This window comes from Sus scrofa, chromosome 10 (assembly GCF_000003025.6).
Source record: "Sus scrofa isolate TJ Tabasco breed Duroc chromosome 10, Sscrofa11.1, whole genome shotgun sequence".
NCBI lineage: Eukaryota > Metazoa > Chordata > Mammalia > Artiodactyla > Suidae > Sus > Sus scrofa.
Genome location: NC_010452.4, coordinates 9367927 through 9393195, shown reverse-complemented (window position 1 = coordinate 9393195; position 25269 = coordinate 9367927).

Below are 25269 nucleotides of genomic sequence, written 5' to 3'. Positions count from 1 at the left end.
TGACGCCGGTCAGCAGCAGCAGCAGCAGCTCTGATTCAGCCCCTAGCCTGCGAACTTCCATATGCCACAGGTGTGGCTATAAAAAAAAAAAAAAAAAAAAAAAAAAAAGAATTCAGGAGCAGATCTAGGCAAAGTTATAATTTGGAAGTCATCAGCCTCCAAGTAATGTCACAAGGTGGAAGGTACCTGTAAAGCAGGCAAGATCACAGAGCATAAGAGACAAAGAGGATTGGAGGCAGAAGCCGGGGCAGTGCAGTGCAGAGGGAAGGGCCAAGGAAGAGGAGCCACCCCCCGGGGCCGGGAAAGAGAACGCTCTTCCGTCAAGGCCTCTGGGGACATGAGAGGAAATGTATTTGTCCAATTCCAGGAGAAGCAAGAGAGAACCCTTGAGCCCTTGAGTTTTGAGTCTTCAGGAAAAAACCTCTCTCTTTACAGAACCAAAAGCTGAGTCTGTAATGCAGCAAAATAACTTGTGCAAAAGTGAGCAAGTAGGATTCCTTTGGTGGCTGAGTGGCTTCAGAATCTGGCATTATCACTGTGGTGGCTTGGGTCATGGCTGTGGCAAGGGTTTGATCTCTGGTTAGGGAATTTCTGCATGCCACCCCCCACCCCACTCTCCCCCTGCCCCTACAAAAAAAAAAAAAAAAAAAAAAAAAAAAAGGAAGCAAACAAATGTTCGAACATCAGACATCCAGCCAGACCCAGGCTTGTCCCTGACAAACAAGAATTTGTTCCACTTTCTTTCTTTTCTCTTAAGGTTGTGGGCACTGAATATTGAGGCTAAAAAATACCCGCCAGAAATAGATCGGACTGCCATCAGAAGAAAGAAGAAAACAAGGACTCATCAATAACTCTAATGAACTTAGCTAATTCTACAATTCTTCTCCTCCCTACCCCATCACCTTAGAAAGGATTTCTGACTCTCCTGATGTGTGGACTAATTGAATTTGACAGCAGTCCCAATCAGACATCTCAGCGCTCCCACCTGCCCCAAGGCAGGTGGCTAGTATCTTAGGAAGGCACATTTTCTCACTGGGGTGGTGAAACCATGGGATGATGTTAAAACTTCAGAGATGTTGGTTGCTGATTTATTGAGAAGTATATTAGTCCTTATTTTGGCCCCCTTTTCAATCAACACAGAGTTATTATGTATCTATCATTTGCAAGACACTGTTAAGCCCTGGGGTGGATACAAAGGAACAGAAATTCTTGCTTCCTTCCAGCTTGGCCCATGTTCGGTTTCCATCATGGAACGTCTTGGTGCCTCTGGCCCCCAGTGACATCAGGGCTTCCTTTGAACTCTTGTTGGGTTTCACACGCTCTTTTAAGATCCAGTTTTAGTGAGAGGATGGCTCAGAGAGGCTTGGACCCTGCCGTTCTTCCAAGACAGTACTTGGCAGGTTAATGGTAAGTTAATCAGAGCCAGATGGACTTAATCAGATTTGCAGAAAGAGTTTAGAAGGATCTGGACTCACCACAATGTTCACCAGCCTGGAAACCTTCCGATAAAGATAACCAAGCTTTATAACACTCGGGAGAGTTCTACATATTTATAAGCTAGGACCCAAAGCTTTCTGATATAACTGAATATAAATATGGACCTTCCCAATGGAATAGAGCCTTCTTACACCTGCGTGTGGGCTCATAGCTCTCCCATGTTGTCTAAATCCATTCTTGCAATGGGATCTGAACTTGGCTTTCACAGACTGTGTGCAATCATATGTCTTGGACGGGGTTGGTTCAGACAAAGTCACGGAGGAGAAGTTCGCCTTTGGGGCCTCTCCCCCCACCTTTATGATCTTCCTCTTCCCTGGGTGCTCGTCCCCCAGTGCCCACTGTGGATTCTGGACTAATTAGGATCTCCGTTGTAGCCATTCTTCTTGTACATTCGCTCAGGGCTCTATCCTGTGTTCTAGGATGACTTCAGTAACCTGCTGAGGAGATACTGTGGAATGTAATCCTGGGCTAGTTCCTTGTGCCCAATGTCTCTTAAACATTTAATCTGTTCTCTCTCCTCAGATTCAGAGCATCAACAATTAGTGAAAAACTTGAAAAGTAATTTTGGTGATTCAAGATTCCAAGTATAGGGTTAATAATTACTTTTAAGGATCATCTGTCTCGCTTGTTAGAATTTGGTTCTTGTTGATCACTTGAGTTGCTAATCATGGCTCCATCAGGGTCGGTAATCACCATCGGCGTTCACTGTAATTGATTTAGTATTCATCTTTATGCATTTATTTGCAGTTAATTACACTAATCAAAGCTGGTTGAATGGAAGACTTCTAGACTTGGCTTTCTGTCCCTTCAAAGCACGAGCGCCTTATTGCAGAGCTAAGATCAGCACATGCTGTCTCTCCTTGCTCCCCATTTTCTTCTGTGATTTCCTTTCTCTCTTTTCTGGGGCTGACCCTTCCTCTTTTTTCGGAGGTGCTCTAACCACAGGCTGAAGGTGGTGTAGCCGGTGGGTTGTTTCAGAAATCCTGGCAGGACTGGACCATAACAGGGAGTGGGTGGCCTGAGCTCAGAGGGTGGTGTAGCCGGCGGGTTGTTTCAGAAATCCTGGCAGGACTGGATCATAACAGGGAGTGGGTGGCCTGAGTTCAGAGAAGCCTCATTTCAACAGCGTGGTTAGAAGGGAGCACACCCGGGTCACCCACTCCCCCCATGCCGAGCTCTCCTGCAGGGCAGCCTCGCTGACGCTGCTTCCCTCCCTCCCGTCTGCTCTCATCCCACGCTATCTTCCTGTGGTTTCTTGCAATCCGTGCCCTTCATCACGTTAGTCATCTTCCCTTAGCTTGTTCTTGGACACCGTTCATTGGTTACCTCAGCTAATCCCATAGACCACATTTCAAGGATACGTACACATAGCCTCCCCTTACCATCCGATGCACAAAACCCACCACTTATCATAACACAGGTTCTTGGCGAAGGGTTTTGTGTGCATGTTCTCATTTAATCTTACCATAACCCTGTCATCTGTTTTATGGGTAAGGAACCTGGGGCTGAGGGAGAAGTAACTCTTAACTCGTGTAATGTCCCACTCTTTCAAAAGGGTTGTGCTCTTAAACACTGTCCTGTTATCTCCGTTCCTGCACCAAAGTGTCCAAATATCTTCATCTGGAGATTGGCAACCACTGCACACCTGGAGGTCTACAAGACTACGAGTCTACACAACTATAAGAGGGAACTTCTGTTTCATCACCCAGTCCCCCCACAATTTTCTACCCTTAAAACATCATCAGGGAAGCCACAGGGGAGGGATAGGGCTGCAACTGGATCTTCACAATGGGGGGAGGTGCTAGAAGTATTCTCAAAATGGGAAGGTCCCTATGTGACCACTGAAGGCACATAATGAGTGCTCAGCAAACAATCTGACTCAAAGGACAGACAAACTGAACAGTGATCAGTCCTGTCCTTTATGTTTTTTGTGTATAATATATTATGATATGGTACCTTTAGCAGCTCCTCACTGTGGCGTGTAGATGCAACACCGTGTCATCATCTGCCATGAGACCAGTTCAATAATTTGTTGTTAAACAAAGTTTTTCCTTGATTTTCTAAAAACCAGCATTTATAATGTAACTCGAGGCAACAGTTGGCAAAGAGATAAACTTTCTTGAATGGGAGAAAAGGGGACAAGAGGTAGGATAACCTAGAATCTGCCTAATCTTTTCACAGCCCGAAGGAGAGATTTTTGAATCTCTCAAAGTTTGCTGCACAATTTGTTTCACTTCTCTGCCAGCTTGAGGGGGAGTTTTTCTCAAAATCTGGCTAAGCTCATGGGATTAAGCATACTGTGCAGAGACACCATGATCTTGCTCACCAGTGTTCACTAAGCTGCTCCATTTCCCTCCTGGGTATAAAGGAGGATGGTACTTCCCAGGATCCTTGGATCTAGTTAGGATCATGTGAAGGATGCAGGCCAATGAAATCAGGTCCATCACTTCTGGGAGATGAAGAAGCATCTTGGGTACCATTCCTACCTCTCTGTTGCCCTTCCTACCTGCTTGGCACAAGAATTGAAGGAGCCAAGATGGCAGAAAAGCGTGATGGAAAAATTCTGAATCATTAAGGGTTGGAGGAGAGCTGAGAACTCAAGGCAGAGGGTGATACAAGTGAGAAGTTAATTGTTATTTTGTCAAACCCCTGAGACTCAAGATTTTTTGTTACTAGTGTTACTTACCTTGAGTGGTACATACCACCTATGTCATGACAGAAAGGTCAGGAATCGCTGATATATATTTTGACTCTAAGTTTTCTCTAAACATATATTTTCTGATTCTGACATTTGGAAATTTATCCTACTTTATGTCTATTCCTTTGTTTCTATTCCTATTCTACTTTATTTCTATTCTGAAAATTCCTGAAAATAAAGTAGAAAAAAAAATCCCCAAACATATTCTACGTTATTTCTATTCCTAAAACCCCTAAAACACTTTCATCACCATCCTCGTCATCATCACCAACCTTCACACGCTGAGCACTTACTGCAGGTCAGGTGGTAGCTGAAGGCTTCTACACCCAGTTTGCTAAACTGGGATCTTGCACCTGCCTCTGCCTGGCATGCTCCAGCCACACAGGCCCAGTTCTTTGATGTTTGGAAAAGGGCAGGCGTGTTCCCTCAGAGGGCCATGGCATTCTGCTTCATCTACCAGGAACATTCCTCCTCAGCTCTCTGCGGTTTGGCTCCTTTAGGACATCCAGGCTCCGTGTTGGTTTGGAGCTCTCAGCGAGGTGGTCCCTGATTATTCAGACTGGACGCTCCCTCCAGTTCCTTTCTTTCCACACTTGTTTTGTTGTCTTCATGGTTCATCCTGCTCTCTGAAATCATCTTGTTTCCTGCTTCATCGTCTGTCTCATCTTTGGTCCCTCCCCACTCATCTCTATCGCCTCAGTCTTGAAATAATGCTGGCACATAGTAAGTGCTCAGTAAATCCTTTTAACGAATGAATCTTCTGTAGTAGGAATTATTATAATTCTAAATTTTAGATGAGAAAATGAAGGCTTAAATAGACCCCTAGCTTTCCTCCCTCTTCCCTTTCTCTCTCTCTCTCTCTCTTTCTCTCTCTCTCTCTCTCTCTCTTTCTTCCTTCCTTCCTTCCTTCCTTCCTTTCTTTCTTTCTTTCTTTCTTTCTTTCTTTCTTTCTTTCTTTCTTTCTTTCTTTCTTTCTTTCTTTCTTTCTTTCTTTCTTTCTTTCTTCCGTTCTTTCTCTTCATGGCACATGTTATACAGATTGTGTCTGCAACCAAAGTAAAAAATTCATCTTACCATCTAAGCCTTTTTATTTAAGTAATGGCAGACACCCAGATAGTTGGCAGCATTAAATGTTTCATATGATGTAGACCCAGCTCCTTGAAACAGACGTACTCAGACCATTTGGATGAGCTTAACACCTAAAAGCACTGAAACAAATTCTTTGATGTGCAACTGAACCATGTTCATCATTTTCTTTTTTTTTACATGCTACAGGACAAATGGCCTTTATTGGTTGCAACCAGAAGTGGAAGAGGAGGGCATGGGACAGCCCTGGCTCCCGGAACGGCGGCACAGACTCAGTCACAGCCCTGGCAAATCTCCGGCAAAGTCCAGGTACATATGCTATTTTTAACAGGCCTGGGTTCCACAAATTAGATTTTTTCCCCCCACAAATACAGACCTTCCCTCTCTGAGAAGCAACAGTCTTGGTTAATTTTGGAAATGAACACACTGTAATACGCTCTCTGAGGCTCATCACGCTCCTTAGCATATTTAAGGCTTTGAAAAGTCCCACAGTTAAGAAATCTGTTTACTTTTATTTAATCCAGTATTTCCCAACTCATTTGACCATGGAATCCTTTTTCTACACATAATGACTCTTTCAAACGAAACTTGTTGAGAAATGCTATTCCAGGGTATGCTCAAAATTTTCATATTTGCTGTGAAGCGTTTGCTTCCTAAGTTTACAGGTCTCTCCATGAACAAAAGTATGCCATTTTATTTCACAAGCTTCCAGGACATGAATGGAAATAAACAATGTGTCACTATGTATTTGAAGTTCTCCATTTCACTGAAAGATCCTTTGTTAATTATTATTATTATTGTCTGCCAGCTTGTCCACTGATATGGTCTAATCAACCCTTGCTCATGGGTAGGGATTTCCACATCTGTATGATTACTGTATTTTCTTTAAAAAAATGTTGTGTTCATCAACTATTTCCTTTTATCTTAATCCATTCCACAAACGTGAAAGGGTTTTTTTTTTTTTCATAAATTTAGAGATGAAATGTTGACCAAGAAAGGAGGATTATGACCCAGCTATAAGACCACCCTGATGAAAGATGTCTTCTTTTTCTTTAGATTTCTGAATAATATTTTTGTTCAATTATCAGTGGTATTAAGACATTTCAGATAGTTTCCTATTTGCTGCTGGGCCTGTTCAGATGAGGTGTGGTCTTGTCGCATCGAACTTATCGTCTTGCTACAGAGAAATCATGAACACTCACTAAGTAATTGGAATAAAACTCAACCTGTAAACCTTAGAGGTTGCAATTCATAGCAAAAAACAATCATTAGGGTTTTTGTTGTTGTCTGTTTTTGCTTTGTTTTTAGGGCCACACTCACGGCATGTGGAAGTTCCCAGGCTAGGGGTCCAACTGGAGCTGTAGCTGCCAGCTTCCACCACAGCCACAGCAAGGCAGGATCCGAGCCACGTCTGTAACCCACACTGCAGCTCACAGCAACGCCGGATGCTTAACCCACTGAGTGAGGCCAGGGTCGAACCCGAATCATCATGGATGCTGTGTTGGGTTCATAACCTGCTGAGCCACAACGGGAACTCCTGCTTAGGTTTAATTAGCAAAAACAATCACATATTTCAAGCCTCTTTGTGGGATGATCTTTGGCTGGACTCTTGGTTACTCACTTGCCTGCTGTAGTCAGTTTGAATACATGAGGCATTCTCTAGTGTTATCATGACAGGTGAATCTGTTAAAGCAAAATAGGGATGTTTTGTTCAGTTAGAAACATTTGGTTTGGTCCATTTTTGGTCCATTTTTCATAGTTAATATATAAAGTGAATTCTCATTTCTCCAGGTTTCCCCACATATGAGTAGATTTGGATTTTTTTGGTGCTTGGGTCAATAAATATAGCAATAGTTTCCCCTCCGAATTTAACATCTCTTAGAAGGCATATACATATCGATGTGGCTTCAAAAAATGAATTTAAAATTAAAAAATTTAAACTCATCTTCAGACACAAACCAGTTTTTTCATGGAGGGTTGGAATGAGGCTGAACATAGATCCTCACACATTTGGGAAGCTTGACTGAGAGGGCAGTACCAGTCAGCCATCCAGCCAGTGGGTAACCTGAGGTTCTCACGTGGATGGCAAAGATCCATGAGTTTCCTTTGGACCCAGAGTATAAAGAAAGAATGCTCGCTGTGAACAGGTTCCACAAATTTCCTGGCAATTTGAGCACACTGGTTGGATGAAGTCTATGGAGGAAATGCTCACTAGAGGTGGGGGCTCCCTTCAAGGGATCATTCAGGCCAGGAAGCTGCCCAGGGATGCAGTAGGGTGGCTACAGATCATCTAAAATGCTACCAGACTGAGTCTACATCAGAGGCTTACCCTTCCCAGAGAGCCAAATGCCCATATATCAAAGAGAATAAGGACAAAACCATATCAGGAATGGGAACACACTACCCTTTCTAGTACCTGACCCCCTCAATCCTCCATGCCTTCTGCAGAGGCTGACGTGAGTGAGAGTACAGAAGCAGTTGCGAAATTCCTTTGAGAAATCACTGAGTTGAAGTTGAGTTTTCAGTGAGATCATGTTGGAATAGATTAGGTTTTCTTTTGCTGAGCTGAAAGGGAGCATCCAGGTTTGAGATTAGTAATAGAAAATAGAGCTTTATTTTTATAAGTTTGTTGCAACAAGGAAACTTTATATCCACTGCCTATGCAGCCGACTCCTAGATTTCCTTTTCAGGAAAGCAAAATTGGAGGGACTAGTCCACCTCATTCATAGAATCCTGCGTTGGGGTTTACGTTGCTCTCTGCGACTTCCCTTTTTTTCCTCTCAAAATGAACCTTGATATGTATTTGTATGAAAAGAGGGATACAGAGATGAAGTGGAGGGAAGAAAGAGGAATGATCCTCTAGCTTTATTTCAGGGTATACGCCTTCTAGGCATGCTCATAAGTGGATTTTTCTGGGTTATTACATACACAATTCATTTATTGGTGGAATTTTTTTTTTTTTTTTTTTTTTTACAATATTCACATTTGCAGCGTAAACTTAGGGATGACTTTTCTAGAAGAGCATCAGGTCTTATAAAGGAGCTCCGGCTTCCATAGAGAAGCTAATAAATCCCAATAGAAAGCTAACACTTTAAATCCCTTGAAGCATTTTCAAAGGGTAATGTCAATAGTGAAAGAATAAAGAGGGAAAAAATACCCACGTGCAACATAAATTTGACGTGGCTCACTCAGCCCTCTCATCTCTTTGACCTTTTCCTGTGGTGGGGTCGGCACTGCTTCTCTGAAGGAAATAGTACGTGGCATTTTAAAACTACTACATTAGGGTTAAATGGATTTGGGGAGATTTCATCTGGGACATTAGATCAAAGTGTCTTTTAAAAAGACTTCTCTGAATTTCTTTGCATTCCGAGTCTTGGGCAAATGTTACTAAAATAGAAAATGCATCTGGGGCATCATAGAGGAAGGAGATATATGGATTCAAGAAAACGATTTCTTAATTACATGGTAAACCACTTACATAACACCCCCTTCCAAGACCAGACAACTGGTAGGTGGTTCATGTGCACATGGGGGAGTGGATCCATTGACACCTGCAAAGTAGAAGTTTGGCTCCACTACAGCCATTACACGGCTATGGGTACCTATATTTGGAGGAGGTACTTTTCTCATCCTCAGATGTAGGAAGACGTAATGCACACTCAAGTTGTAACCTATGCAGTAGGAAGGTCAGCTGGAGGGCCCAAGCACTTTTTACCTTAGCGTTTAGATGTGTCTAGGCATTTCTTAGTACATCAAGTGGACTAACCCAGTGTTTTCTTTGCAGAAGGGATTGGGAGAGATTGATTATAAAAATAGCTCCTATTTTCTAGCCCTCCCTTCAGCCTTTGCAATGTGAGTTTATAGCTGCTTCTGTCAAGGGATAGAAACTAGTTCCCCACCCCGGGATCTGGGCTGTCCTTATGATTTACTTTGGGAGGCAGAATGTAGGAGAAATTAAATTATGTCAGTTCTAAGTCTAGGTATCAAGAGATTGTGAGTGCTTCTGCTCTCTCTCTTGGAAACTTGTCACCACTATGCAAATCCTAGGCTACCCTCCTGGATGACAAGAAACACATGGCCCAGTTACCATCGTCACCATCAGACATGTGAGACAGTCCTAGACCAGCCAGCCTCCAGCCAGCTGACTCCAGCTGCATGATTTAGCCCGGCTGGAGATCAATTAAGCCAGCTCAAATTAGCAGAAACATCTAGTTGAGTGATAGACTCATTAAAAATAATTATTTTTTGTATTTTTAAGGTGCTAGATTTTGGGATGGTTTGTTTTGCAATAGCACATAACTGATATAGGGATTAAGGTGTCTCCTGGGAAACCAACTACTTTAAAGGTGAGGGGCACTAACAGGCACTGGTTTGTTTTAAGGATAATGGCTTACATCACAGTAGAGAATGAGATAGAGGAGTGATTGCAGAACCAGTAGGATCAACATCATCCAGGAACTTGTTAGAAATGCAAGTTTTGGGGTTACATCTTAGATTTTCTGAATCTGAAACTCTGCAAGTAGGGCCCAAAAAACTACTTTTTAATAAGCCATTCAAATGAGTTTGATGCTCAAGACAACTAAAAAACCACTCAGATAGATTAAAAAAAGGAGTGGGCTATGAATAACATTTCTTATTCCTCTCTCTTGGAAATTTCTTCAGGTAATACGATGGGTAATTCTGGAAACACTCACTTCAACCACTCACATAGGTATAATTATTTATGAAGTATGGAACTTTCTGATAGTAGTTTGCAACGCAAAGAATTTTTATTCAACTTGATGCTATCTCTTTTGTAGACTTGGCCCCCAAAATTTAAAAACTCAAGTCACAAAGTAATTTTTAAAAAGCCAGACTGTATCAAGATGGATACTGCTGATGTCACAGCAATGCCTGTCGCTAGCACATCCCCTGGATGCCAGCACCGTCGCCATGACCAAGTGCTTCCTATGTGCAGGCACTGTGCCTGATACTCCACACGAGTTATCCCAGCGAGTGCTTGTGGCACCCCGTGAAGCAGGAATGCTCATTTCCATTTCAAAGATGAAGAAGCAGGGAGACTTAGAAGGATTCCATAATTTGTCAGATGTAGCTTAGAATTCCTGCTGAGCACAAACTCCAATAAGAAATAGTAATGAACTGGTAAATATTTAACAACTAGATTTCTGAAAGCAACAACAACAAATAAATCTCTGATTTGTCATGTTTGCTAGTTTCCATGGTATACATATTTACACCATGGCCCATCTCAACATACCCTGGTGAAGTTATGGAGTTGGGAAGGGAGGTGCAGGACTGGTTTTTATGGCCTCTGTATGAGCTGCTGCAGCACACCATTGAGGGGACATGTGCACGAACATTACTTTCTGGGGTCAGATCAGCATGTTGATATTTTAAATTTCATTTTCAAAGTAGTGTTTTTCTAGGTCCATCCATGTTGCTACAAATGGCATGATTTCATTCTTTTTTCATGGCTGAGTAATATTCCATTGTATATGTGTACCACATCTTCTTTATCCATTCCTCTGTCCATTGACATTTAGGTTGCTGCCATGTAGTGGCCCCTGTAATTAGTGCTGTAATGAACATTGGGGTGCATATAACTTTTTGACTGATGATTTTTCTAGGGATGGATGCCCAGGAACGTGATTGTTAGGTTATTTCACTGCTCTATATTTAGTTTTTGAAGGAACCTTCATACTGTTCTCCATAGTGGTTGTACCAGCTTACATTCCCACCAACTTGTAGGAGGGTTCCCTTTTCTCCACATTCTCTCCAGCCCTTGTTATCTGTAGACTTTTTGATGATGACCATTCTGACTGTGTGATGTGATACCTCGCTGCAGTTTTGATTTGAATTTCTCTAGTAATTAGTGATTTGAGCACGTCTTCATATGCTTTTTGGCCCCCTGTCTACCTTCACTGGAGAAATGTCTTTAAGAGATTGTCGAACTAAGTGAAGTCAGTCAGACGGAGAAAGACGAATATCCTATGATGCCACTTGTATGTGGAATCTAATAAAAATGATACAAAAGAACTTTTATAAATAAGTTATAAACAGAAACAAACTCACAGATCTCAAAATCACACTTAGAGTTACCAAACAATGGGGGGAACCAAGGGGGAGGATAAATTGAGAGGATGGGATTAATATATACACACTGCTATATGTAAAATAGATAACTACAGGAACCTACTGTGTAGCACAGGGAGGTCTATTCAATGTTAGCAATAACCTATAGGGAAAAATGGATATATGCATATGTGTAACTGATTCACTTTGCTGTGCACCTCAAACTAACACACCATTGTAAATCAACTATACCTCAGCAAAATTTTAAAAAAAGACTAAGGAAAAAAAATGAAGATAAGTCAGACCAGAAGGCTATAATTGCCAAAAAAAAAAAAAAAAAAAGAGAAAAAACAAGTAATAATTTTTTTTGGAGAAGGACTATTTCATCATTTTCAAGTATAATCAAAATAGACATTGCCATCACTTTGGTTTAGGCTTAAATTTCTGCCCTGAATTTACAGAGAAAATGAAAAAAAATCAGCCTCTTTCATGAACCTTTGGGAGATACTCACTTTAGGGGGTCAGATCTGGATGGGACCACTGGAAAACATTTTGTCTCTCCCTTGACTTTAGCAAGGGCTGCTTGTCTAGGGCCGATATTTGATCAACCTGAAGATGTCTAAGCATAGAGCCTTTACCACATTTCTCAGTATTCTAAACAAACGCTTTATCATTTTCAAAAAGGCCCTTTCCTAGGTTGCTGTGAAAACTTTCCAACTGTAATTTATGCCGGTTTCCTTTGCTTTATCTCTAGAGACACAAAACAGAATTGATTGACTTTCACCTCTTAGAAATTCTTCTGCTTTGACAAAAGGTTTTAAAAGATTCCTTTAGTATCTAATTCCAGCTTCTTTATTTATTTACTTTTTGGGGGGTCTTTTTTTAGGGCCTCACTTGAAGCACGTGGAGATTCCCAGGCCTGGGGTCATGTTGGAGCTGTAGCGTCCAGCCTATACCACAGCCACAGCAACGCTAGATCCAAGCCACGTGTGAGACCTATACCACAGCTCACGGCAACACCAGATTCTTAACCCACTGATTGAGGCCAGGGATGGAAACTTTGTCCTCATGGATACTAGTCAGATTCATTTCCACTGAGCCATGATGGGAACTCCTCAGCTTCTTTAAAAATAACCTTTCATCATCACATAGGAGGAAGGTTTCCAGTTGGGCAGGCTGCCATTAATGGTCCCCTAAAATGCAATCTTAAGACCTCTCAAATTTCCAGGCAAAAATGTCCTGACCAGTTTTGAACAACTTCTTTTCTTGATGTCATTCAGTGTTAGTTTTGAAAAATGGTGTTAAGAATATTTAACGTGGAATCAATCCCTCTAACCAAATTTTGAGTGCACAATGCAGTATGGTTAACTAAAGACACAATGATGTAGACCAGATCTCTAGAACTTCTTCATCTTATGTAATTGAAACGTCAGGTTAGATTTTCAAACAGCAAGGTGCATATATTTCCAGGGCCATCAATGGCTCCTCATTTACCTTCCACTGGGTGTAGGCTGCAAATTATGGACCCGTTTGGAAAACCTTGACTGCAATGCTTTCAGTGAAATAAAAGCAGTACTGCCTTTGATTCCCATGGTTAAATTGTATCTTCTGTAACAAAGAAGGAGAGGATTCTTTTTATACAGCGAGTTGGATTGTACATGGACAAGCATAAGATACGCTGTCAGGTGTTGAGCTGTTCTTCGTCGTTGCTCTTCTCTTTTATCCCTAGTCTTCACGGAGGAGATGATATCTACAGAACTAGTTTCGATGAATAGAAAAGGCGAGGTAATATCTGGGGGAGGGGAAAGTAAGCAGGCAGGATGCAGAGGACTTTGTTCTTGGATTTTCCTAAGGACAAAGGTAGATACGGTCGCTGGCTCACCATTTGGGAGACAAAGACTCAGTAATTGTTTGCTGACAATATGAAAACGAAAAAAAAAAATGTACCTACACACAGCTTCACTTGTAACTGAATTTGCCACAACAAAAAAATATTCATAAACTGATAACTGTTTATCAAAACTTCTATTTTATCTATTGCCATTATTTTTTTTTGTCTTTTGTCTTTTTAGGGCTGCACATGCAAGCATATAGAGGTTCCCAGGCCAGGGGTCGAATCGGGAGCTACAGCTGCTGGCCTACACAACCACAGCAACACGGAGATCCGAGCCACATCAGTGACCTACACCACAGCTCATGGCAATGCCAGATCCCCTACCCACTGAGCGAGGCCAGGGATTGAACCCGAGTCCTCAAAGATGCTAGTTGGGTTTGTTAACCACTGAGCCACGACAGGAGCTCTTATCAAAACGTCTTATTCTGTACTTCCCATTGTGGTGCAGTGGAAACAAATTTGACTAGTAACCATGAGGTTGCAAGTTTGATCCCTGGCCTTGCTCAGTGGGTTAAGGATCCGGTGTTGCCATGAGCTGTGGTGTAGGTCATAGACATGGCTTGGATCCTGTGTTGCTGTGGCTGTGGTGTAGGCTGGCGGCTATAGCTCTGATTAGACCCCTAGCCTGAACTCCCCATGGGTGTGGCCCTAAAAAGCAACAAAACAAAACAAAAACCTTCTTATTCCTCCTAGACTCGCAGCTAGAACTACACTTCCCAGCATCCCTTGCAGTTAGAAGTGGCCGCATAGAGTTTTGGCCAGTAGAATTTGGGTAGAAATGATGTGCTCCATATCCAGGTTTTGTCCATAAAAAACCTTCCTTCATGGAGAATTTTCTGGCTGTTAAAGCCTGGAGAAACTTGTGAAGCTGCTGAGGTTTTGGGGTTTATCTGTCATAGAAGCTACTGTTACTTTTACTAATATAGAACTTGGTACCAAAAGTGGTGTATTATCAAAATCAAAATTTGCGACACTGACTTAATCTTTGCTTTCCTAGCAATGGACAGTGGGAAAATTAATATTGAAATCTGGAAAGATAAGACCCATGCCATTCGGTGGCAAACCATTTGGTAAAGCCATGATCTCATGAGGAGTTGAAAAACAAACTGAAGACAAAATGTATGGGTCTAGGTTGGCAAATAGAATGTTCCTGGAGCAGGTTGATTGTCACTGGCTTTGCTTAGCTGGTTTTTCAAAGAAAGAGCTGTGCTTAAGCAAGAATTTGCTGGTTTGCAGGCAGAGGTGGGAAAGCACACAGAACAGAAGTGTGAGGCCTTGAAACACTATAGGAGTGAGTTGTTTCTACATGCTGCCCGCACACCGAGACCGAAACAGCGGAATGAGAAAGGCCCGTTAAAAACTCGGCTCTGTGGCAAAGGTCTGTTTAAGGTGGGAGGCTTTCCACCAAAGTTTGATGACTTACTCAGTAGAACTGCCACTAGGTAGAGAGAAATAGGCAGGGAGGGGTCTGGGAAGGTGGCAGAAGATCAAAGAGATAAAACACGCTTGCAAATGATATCTGGCAGCAAACGTTGGGTTGTGTTTATAGGCACATGATGTTGAGTGGAAGCAAATAGATGCGAAACCTACCAAGTTTCGGCCGAATCCTACTGCCAAAGAAACCACGAGTTTGGACTAAAAAGCCTTGTTGATTTAAGTCTTTGAACTCTTGCTTTGCCAAGAGACTGGGCAGGAAGTGAACTGTGAAACCTCTGTGCTGTTCCTGAAGAGACCATCCTCTCCCACTTTGTGAGGTTCCTTGGTGGAGAATATTTCAGGAAGTCCGTCTCCGAGAGCAGAGCTGCGGCAACAAGAGCAGCGGACAAGGGGTTCTCTCCAGGGGGATTTGCCACGGAGGATGATTGAGTTCTGGCACATGGCAAGTGGGTGGATCTGATGTGCACCCGTTTCCAGATGCGTCCTGTAAAGCTGCCCGTGTGCAAGTCTCTTTTCTTTCTTCATCTGTTGACTGGCGGCATTGCCCAAGATAACCTCGGATTCCAGGGACACATCAGAATTTTTCTGTTACAGCAGTTTATTAATACCTTAGCCTCTGCACAAACTAAACACATCAAATTAGCCCCATTCAAACATCTTGCCCTTAAATAGCAGCATCTAGCCTTATCCTTAAAGACAACTCCTTTGTCAGTTAGTCTCTAACTGACTAACTGTAAGATGTTATGAAGGGAAAATCAATGGTAAAGGTAAGCGTAAAATCTAGAAAAAGATGAAGGACTTAGAACCTGTGAAAATAATATTGAATCACTGCTTAAATCATCTATAAAGCCATGGACAAATGGGGGATCTGGTAGAGTTCAAACAGTCAACAGATCAAGACGAGAAAGTCAAGAAGGCCAGTGGTAACATGTATGCTTCTAAAAAAAATGGTTTGAATATCAAACAATTAAGAGCTGTACCTAGGAGACCCATAGACACTCTTCAGTATTTTTACCAAAACAATCCCCATTACAGTTGTGGAGTGAGGGCCAATCCAGAACTAAACTGTCCCAACATGCTGTCATACCACATGGAAGGAATAATTATGTTCTGAAAGTCAGTACTTGCTCTGTTCTTTGGTTTAAGTAACAGCATATGGGAGTTCCCGTTGTGGCACAGTGGAAATGAATCCGACTAGGAACCATGAGGTTGTAGGTTCAATCCCTGGCCTCACGCAGTGGGTTAAGGATCTAGCGTTATTGTGAGCTGTGGTGGAGGTCACAGACACGGCTCAGATCCTGTGTTGCTGTGGCTGTGGCGTAGGGTGACAGTTGGGGCTCTGATTTGACTCCTGGCCTGGGAAGCTCCATATGCCGTGGGCGTGGCCCTATAAAAAGCAAAAAAAAAAAGTAATAGCATATATGTGAACTTATAACCTAAAATATCTTAAGCTGAGGAACTTATCTTAAATTGTAATTGCATTTTCCACAATAAAGTCCTTCTTTTTTTTTTTTTTTTTTTTTTGGCCACTGTTTACTGTCAAGTTTTGGTGTTGATTTAAGTAAAGGCAGACAAGTGTGTCTTCAGATAGTACTCCATTAGCATTAGGCAGAGTCAGAAAATGGAGCAAACAGGCCATTCGTGTTTGGCAAGGAGTAAAAGTCTGTGGAAGAAGCTCATGAGAAAGGGACATGATAAGGGTAGTCTTATCTGGTGGATTGTGATTCAATGATTGCATTTATTGGGTATTTTCAATTCATTAGGTGAAAGTAGCCATTTGCCATAAATATGAGCATTGTGAAAATCTCTCCCTGTTTGCTGCATCTTAGTCCAAAGATGGTCCAACTGTTTTTGTGAAATATTATTTTTTCATGCTGCTTTCCATGTTTGATTTGATATTGCCTTGCATACTTTCTGGAGACATGTTTTCTGTATATAGCATTCGAACCCTTTAACAGGAAAATGAAACACGTCGCTTGGCCTTGGTTAGGATTCTAAAATAGAGCAGGAGTTAGCACTCGGGCTGTTGTATACAAGATTCTCATTGAATGCAGTAGACCACTTTTCTGGTAAGAAACTTCTCACATCCTCCCTCTTCTTAGTTGGTCAAACATGTTTAATTCTTTTAAACAGTAAGTTTTTTTTTTTTTTTTTTTTTTTTTTTTTTTTTTTTTTTTTTGCCATTTCTTGGGCCGCTCCCGAGGCATATGGAGGTTCCCAGGCTAGGGGTCGAATCGGAGCTGTAGCCACCGGCCTACGCCAGAGCCACAGCAACGCGGGATCCGAGCCGCGTCTGCAACCTACACCACAGCTCACGGCAACGCCGGATCGTTAACCCACTGAGCAAGGGCAGGGACCGAACCCGCAACCTCATGGTTCCTAGTCGGATTCGTTAACCACTGCGCCACGACGGGAACTCCTAAACAGTAAGTTTTTATTTGATGGTAGGCCAATGAGCAAGATCCCCTGAACTGTCTACATACATCTCAGATGTAGGGTATTAGAAATCTTTCCTTAGTGGAGCAATCTATGGGCATACTAGGCAATTAGAAAGACAGACTCATTTGCAGCAAATGAAGAGTTATAGGCAGTCTAGTGGGGCATATGAACTCAGGGTCACAGGTAGAGAATTTTTTGTTTTTGTTTTTTAAAGCTTTTTGTTACATATTTTCCATGTGGCAGTTTGAGAAAGCCGCGGTGTACAGAAATGAATAGTTATTTGTTATTTATTATCATATATTAATGAATATCCTGGATACTACGTCAAAGGAGTTAGGTTCTGTTAACTTCTTATCTACTGAAGACACAAAGAAGAAAACTGCCTGAGAGTCCTAAATAAACATATTTTACTTAGGATTTTGGAAGCAACTCTGGATAGCTTAAGCAAAAACGTATACTTCTAAGAGAGGTAATGAGGTCTTTCCAGAAGCCGGTGAAAATTAAACAGCTAGAATCAAGAAGGAAAGGAACCCAGCCACCGCTGGCATTAGAAGAAGGAAGTGTGGACATTTTTTTGGGAGGGAGAACTGCTTTTAACACTGGGCTCCAAGGACTAAGAGTCTGTATTTTTCTTTGTTACCTTACATAGTCCTAGCAGAGAGAAACTCATTTGCTAAGGAAAAATCAGTCTGGAATTAGGCTGATTCTTTCCTGTGTACCTGTGTAGACTCTATCTGAGAACTATTGCATATTGCCTCTTTTCAGGCTAATTTGCTAAATTCCTTTAACCATCCTTTTGTGAAGATGTTTTTCAGAACATTTTCATCATTCAGGTTACATTTTTCTTATTGCAATATATTTTTTTTTTTTTCTTTTTAGGGCCACACCTGGGGCATATAGAAGTTCCCAGGCTAGGGGGCAAACTGGAGCTGCAGCTGCCAGCCTGCACCACAGCCACAGCAACGCCAGATCTGAGCTGTAGTATCTGCAACCTACACCACAGATTATAGCAATGCTGGATCCTTAACGCAATGAGCAAGGCCAGGGACTGAACCCTCTTCCTCATGGATACTAGTCAGGTTCATTACCACTGAGCCACAATGGGAACTGCTGATTGCAATCTATTTTTTTTTTTGTCTTTTTGCTGCAATCTATTTTGATAATGTACTTAAAGTGTAGTGCCATAGATGTGGGTGAAGAGTGCGAGGATACAGGAATTCTTCCATCCTTTGATCTGCTAATGGAACCTTATATTCCATTAACTGCTTTCACAACCATATCAATCTGGTAAGCTCATTCTGAAATTGCACTCAACTAATTTAAAACGTTTATTTTTTTTGTTTGTTTACTTCTTTATCTCCTCCCTGCCCACCTTTAATACAAACTTGTGCAGTTAGGCCTTGCTTGTCTATTTTGCCATGGACTTTTCGGGACCATAACACAGAATTTTACATGTGTCAGACTCTACTCTTGTTTTCCACTCAGGATTCCAAGTTATAGAGACTATTTTTATTTATTTTAAATCTGAAGATCATTGCTTTGAATGAAAGTTTTCATTATAATAGCAGCAAGTCACCATACATTTGCAGACACTTTGGAAATACTGAAAAGTATAAGAAGAAATTAAAAGTCAGCAGCAGTCCCATTTCTTAGAGACAAAGTAATAAACACATCGGTGTAATAATTACGTCTCATTTTAGATAACAGCACCTTCTGAAGATAGCATATTTCAACTTGTGCTTGAAGTTTTTTCCCTTTACTTTTAAAAACAAAATGACATAGTGCTATGGATAGCCCCACAGAATTTTGCAGTAGTTCAGCCAGTCTCTTCTGTGATGACAGATACACTGAGCCCCTCAGAGTCTGTATCGATTCACTATTTTTCCAATAGCAGAAGGACTAATGGACAAGTGAAAACATCTAACAATCAACTGGTTGTTCTGGCTAAATGAGGCAAAACAACCAACTCCAGAGTATTTTCCTTGCTCAACTGATGGGTTATTTGAAACTTTGCCCCAAGGTCAAGAAATTCACACCACAACTTTCATGATAGGAATCCTTTATTCTCGTTTATGTAGACCTGTATACATACATTAGAGGGTACCTGCTGAAGGCAATGCGCCAGATCAGTGAGGGCGCACATCATTTTCAAATCAGGGGAACTTTGCTGGTTTTGGTGCTTTCAACGGAGAAGAACGGAGGGTTTCTGGAACTTGCCACTCAGTTGATCTTCATCCTTTAGTGTTCTCGCCTGGGCGACAGGATGGGATCCCTGTGGCATTTCTTTACATAAAGCATGAGACGCCGTGTCCTTTAGTCATCAGTGAGCACAGCAGTGGGTTGCTTAAGAGCATGGTCCTCTTTTGTCTGAGCTCTGAAAAATGATCTTGCAGTCATGGTTTTTCTTTTTGAATGGCAAACCGTGGTGTTTATTTGCACAAAAAGTCAGTGCGTGGTTACTTCTTTGCAATGAGCTAATTCTGGCTTTTATCCAGAATAAAATTGAATGGGTGGCAAAGTGCAGCACCAGAGGTTAGTAGTCCAGGGTTTTTTTTTTTTTTTTTTTTTTTTTTTTTTTTTTCCTGACAAAACCAGTCTACAACACAACCGATAAAATCAGCTCACCAGTCTTCCTCACTGGTAAACCGATCATAAGACACATGGGCCCTAGTGGGGTGCCCCTAAAGCCCTGGGATGCTTAGAGTGATTCCCAGACTTTCAGTTCTCTTAGTCATTACTCTTTTGTACTCAGATGTTTGCTCCTCAGTGATCCTTGTTTTCTATACCCAAGACTATTTCAATCAATATATATTTAATGACAATGAATAAAATTACTTTTGCATTTTCTTATTTGGTGAAGTAAGAATATACTGAGAGTATTGGTTTTGAAGTGGTTTTCTTTCTTCTATTTTTTTCTTTTTAGGGCCGCACCCATGGCATATGGAAGTTTCCAGGCTATCATATCAGAGTGGCAGCTGCTGGCCTACTCCACAGCCACAGCAACGCCAGATCCTTAACCCACTGAGCAAGGCCAGGGATCGAACCCGAATCCTCATGGACACTAGTTGTGTTCGTTACAGCTGAGCCACAACAGGAACCCTGTGATTGCCTCTTCACTTCTGGGACTCTCCTACCGGACAGGAGAATCTCCAAAAACAGTGTGTCCTGTTAACTCTTGCAACATCATTGCCTACACAGTTCCTGGTACCTAGTAAATATACCTAAGGACCTTGGCAGTACAGAGAGTAAGACACAACCAGCTTTGCGGGGTAGGTATTCTAGAAGGCTCTACAGAGATGAAATTTAATCTGTTTAAGCAGAGCGCAGAAGGATACCTATGATTATTTTAGGTGAATAAAGGGTGGAAAAGCTTTTGTGGTAGAAGGAACAGCATGAACAAAGGTGTGGAAGAATGGAGTTTCATGTTGCATTTGGGTCATGACAAATACTTTGATGTTTCTAGAACATAGAGCCTAAGGAGGTATTGAAGGCCGTCAAATGGTTAGGATTGTAAAAGACCTGGTTTACAATATGTTTGCATTTTCCAGGGCTGCCATTGCAGATAACCAGGAACTGGGGCCTTAAAACAAACTGTCATTTATTTTCTCACAGTTCTGGAGGGCAGAATTTTGAAACCAAGGTGTCAAAGGCCCCAGTCCTCCCGAGGCTCTGGAGAAGAAAATTCCTTCCTGCCTCCTACCTTCGGGTGACTGCTTGCAGTCCTTAGTGTTCTTTGGCTTGGAGCTGTATCACTCCAGTTCTGTCTCTGCCTTCACATGGCTTTCTTGCTTCTGCGCTCAAACTTCCCTCTTCTGGAGTTCCCGTCGTGGCGCAGGGGAAACAGATCCAACTGGGAACCATGGGGTTGCGGGTTCGATCCCTGGCCTCGCTCGGTGGGTTAGGGATCTGGCATTGCCGTGGGCGGTGGAGTGGGTTGCAGACACGGCTCAGATGCTACGTTGCTGTGGCTGTAGTGTAGGCCGACAGCTGCAGCTCCTATTGGACCCCTGACCTGGGAACCTCCATGTGCCGCGGGTGTGGCCCTAAAAAGACCAAAAAAAAAAAAAAAAAAAAAACCTCCCTCTTCTTATGAGGACATCTGTCATTGGATTTAAGGCCCGTCCTATGACCGCATCTTAAATTTGATGACTTGTGCAAAGCTGCTATTTCCAGATAAGCTTGCAGTCATATGTTCTGGGTGCACGGGCGTTTTAGGGGGATGCAGTCTCACCAAGTAGATCATGCAAAACATGTACAGCAGGTGAACGTCGTGAATGAATCTCCACACTGCCGAGCATTTGAGAAGTAAACCAGCTGAGAGGGGACCATTAGACCCTTGAAGGCAAGAGATCATGTGGATTCATCCACGGCTGACCCACCCCCTTCCTGCGGACCGTTTCTCATGTATATTTATTCATCATAAAGGCAACTCTGGCTTCTGGCTTCTTCATACTGGTTGACTTTAGTTGAAACAGGTTCTAAACGCTCTTGGAAGCAGTTCTTAGGTATCACTGACCAGTGATACTTAAGGAAAAATAGTGTCTTGTTAAAAGGCGGTGAAGAGATTTTTTCTAGGCGGTTCATAGATTAGTTCACAGTTCATAAGCCTCCCCAGTGCTTCCAACAGGTAATAACTAGTGATCAAAAGATTCTTCAACAAGATGAGCAAAACTTGAGAATTGTTTAAAAAATTTTTTTTTGTACTATGTCTAAGTTGTGGGAATTCCATTTTCAAATGGAGCTGGAAAACTGATAGAAGGAAACATTAGGTCTTTAAAAAACTTAATACTTGTATGAAACCTTTTGTTTTCTAAAGCATTTAAAAACTGTAGTACACATAGCATAAAATGTATCACTTTAACCATTTTCAGGTACACAATTTGGCGGCTTTAAGTATGTTCATATTATCTATTTCTAGAACTTGTCATCATCTTAGAAACTCTACCCCCAAACCGAAAATTCCCCATTTCTCCCTCCGCAGCCCTGATAACCACTATTCTACTTTGTCTCTATGAATTTGCCTATTTTGTTACACAAATGCGATATATAGTATTTGTTCTTTTATGTCTGACATTTCATTTAGCAAAGTATTTTCAAGGTTCATAATATATGTCAGAATATCCTTCCATTTATTTATTTCTGTTTTTATTTTTATTTTTTTTTAGGAGCGCACCCACAGCATATGGAAGTTCCCAGGCTAGAGTCCAGTCAGAGCCATGGCTGCCAATGACAGCCACGGCAATGTGGGATCTGAGCTGCTTCTGTGACCTACATACACTACAGCTCACGGCAATGTCAGATCCTTAACCCAGTGAATGAGGCCAAGGATTGAACCTGCATCCTCATGGTTACTAGTTGGGCTTGTTACCACTGGGCCACAACGGGAACTCCCTTCCTTCCTTTTAAAGGCTGAATCTATCCCACTCGTTTGCATATGCCTCGCTTTGTGTATCCAGTTTTCTGTTGATGAACATTTGAGTTGTTTTCACATTTGGCTCTTGTGGATAAGGCTCGTGTATGAACACTGGTATGGAGATATCTGAGTTCCTGCCTCCAGTTCTTTGGGGAATATTCCTAGGTCCAAATCTTTCTTGCATAGGTCATCTTCTTTCAGTTATGTACGGTAGACTGATCAGATGCTATTATTCTTCTTTTGCAGACATGGAAACTGAAACAAAGATATAAAGTAACTTTCCCAAGGTCATCTAGCCTCTTGGAAGAGAACTGAGAAGAGCATTCAGGCTTCCTGATTCATCCAGTTCTGTTCCCACTCTACCTTGCTACCATCCCATTAGACTGATTTGTTGCTAGGGTTGAATCCTGAAAATGTTATGGCATATTGATTACTACGGTAGCTTTCGTGGACTTTCTAAGGAACCCCATTCCACACCCCAGTGATGAACTCTCTAGTTGCACATTGCTCTGCAATCTGTGCATCAGAGCTACTCTAAGAGCTTCAGGTTTTGTTTGTTTTTCACATGCTTCTCAGCATGTTTCAGGATGCATCTTATACCATGAAAGCTGTTGCCAGGAAACCCCTCTTCACCCACTTGCATCATTGTGAGCTGCCAGATGCACAGCTTTTCTTTTCATGATCTGAAGACAACCAGTCAGCTCACTGAGTCCTGAGCACGGGCCACTCAAATCCACTGTTCTGGAAGCTCAGAGATCGAATAAAATGTTAATGAGCTGCTCTTGCATTCTCACAATACCTAAAACATTTGATTACAACTTTTGGAAATGTGGAGAAAAGATACTTGGTGATTTCCAGGATTATATGAATGAACTGGTTTTGTGTAGGTACCACTTTAAGAATTTTTTTGAAGTATAGTTGATTTACAGTGTTGTATTAATTTCTGCTGTATGGCAAAGTGATTCAGTTATACAGAATTATATAGATTTATATATTCTTTTTCATATTCTTTTCCATTGTGGTTGATCACAGGACGTTGAATATGGTTCCCTGTGCTGTACAGTAGGATCTTGTTGTTTATCCATTCTATATACAATAGTTTGCATCTGCTAATCCCAGGCTCTCAGTCCATCCCTCCCTCACGCCCTCCTCCTTCAACTACCACACATCTCTTATCTATGTCTGTGAGTCTGTTTCTGTTTTGTAGATCTGTTGATTTGTGTTATGTTTTAGATTGTACGTACAAGTGATAGCATATAGAATTTGTCTTCCTCTTTCTGACTTGCTTCACTTAGTACGATAATCTCCAAGTCCATCCATGTTGCTGCAAATGGCATTATTTCATTCTTTTTAATGGCCGAGTAATAGTCCATCATCTATATGTACCACATCTTCTTTATCCATTCATCTGTCAATGGATATTTAGGTTGTTTCCATATCTTGGCCATTGTAAATAGTGTTGCTGTGAACATAGGGACGTGTGTATCTTTTGGAATCATGGTTTTTCCTAGATATATACCCAGGAGTGGGGTTGTTGGATCATATGGCAACTCTATTTTTAGTTTTTTGAGGAACCTCCATACTGTTTTCCATAGTGGCTGCAGCAAGTTACATTTGCACCAACGGGGTAGGAGGGTTCCCTTTTCTCCACACCCTTGCTAGCATTTGTTATTTGTAGATTTTTTAATGATGGCCATTCTGACCGGAGTGAGGTTGTTGCGTAGTACCACTTTTGTTTGATGTTTGTTTTAGTTGCAAGAAGTAAAATTTTAAAGAAGCTTGGCCAAGCTTCCCATTCATGTAACTAGGGGCCCAGTGTTCTATGTCATGAAACTGGGGGAGTTTTTCATGCTTTCTCACTGCCCTTGGAGGGCTTGTGTGCTCCAGGCTCCAGGTCTTGAGCAAGGGCCCTGTTTATTCAAAGAGAATTCCCTCCCCCTCTCCCACGGGAGTTTGGTTTTCATCTATAACTGGATCATGTTGGGAGTTATCTTTCAATTTGTGGCTACCGCAGCCAGCAAACTCTGTTAGCTAATTGCATTTTTTGGTCTAACTACAGACCCAGAGGCACTAGAAAAAGTTCAGCTCTGACACACCAAGGGGAAACAGAAGAAGAATAAACAAGCACGCTCTGAGTTTTCTACTGTGGGAGGGTACCTACACCCCAGAGATCTCAGCGTCTTTCGCATTCCATGACCACAGTTTGAGAGGGAGCCAAGTCCGACCAGGAGTCAGACTTCAGGAGTCTTGTGCTTCCCTCAAGGGCATTGTCACTGATTGACGACACGGACCAAATCTGAACCAAGTTTTCTTTGTTGTGTTTCTAAATCCAAAGGAGGGAGGGAGACAAGAATCACTTTCCTTCTCTTCCCAACAAGCCTTCCTCTTGTAATGATGGCTTTGTTCTAGGGAGTGCATTTCTCAACTGGGCTCTCCGGCTTGGGTACTTTGGCAGGCTTTCTGATGCTCTGGGGCAATCTGAATCACACCTGAGGCCGATGGGATGCTGGCATATGCAGCTGTAATTAAACCAAGCTGAAAAATGAGAGTATCTGGGAACCAGGGCTGGGCCTTGGAAGGGCCTGGCTGGTGCTTTTTTGATTTTTTTTTTTTCAGAGACCATGTTTATCTTTTATACACCCCCCCCAAAAAAAAAAGTTGGAATAACATGAATAACCAGATTGAACTTGGTCAAAATGTATCAAGAGAGATTTGTTTTCTTTGGTGAGTGTT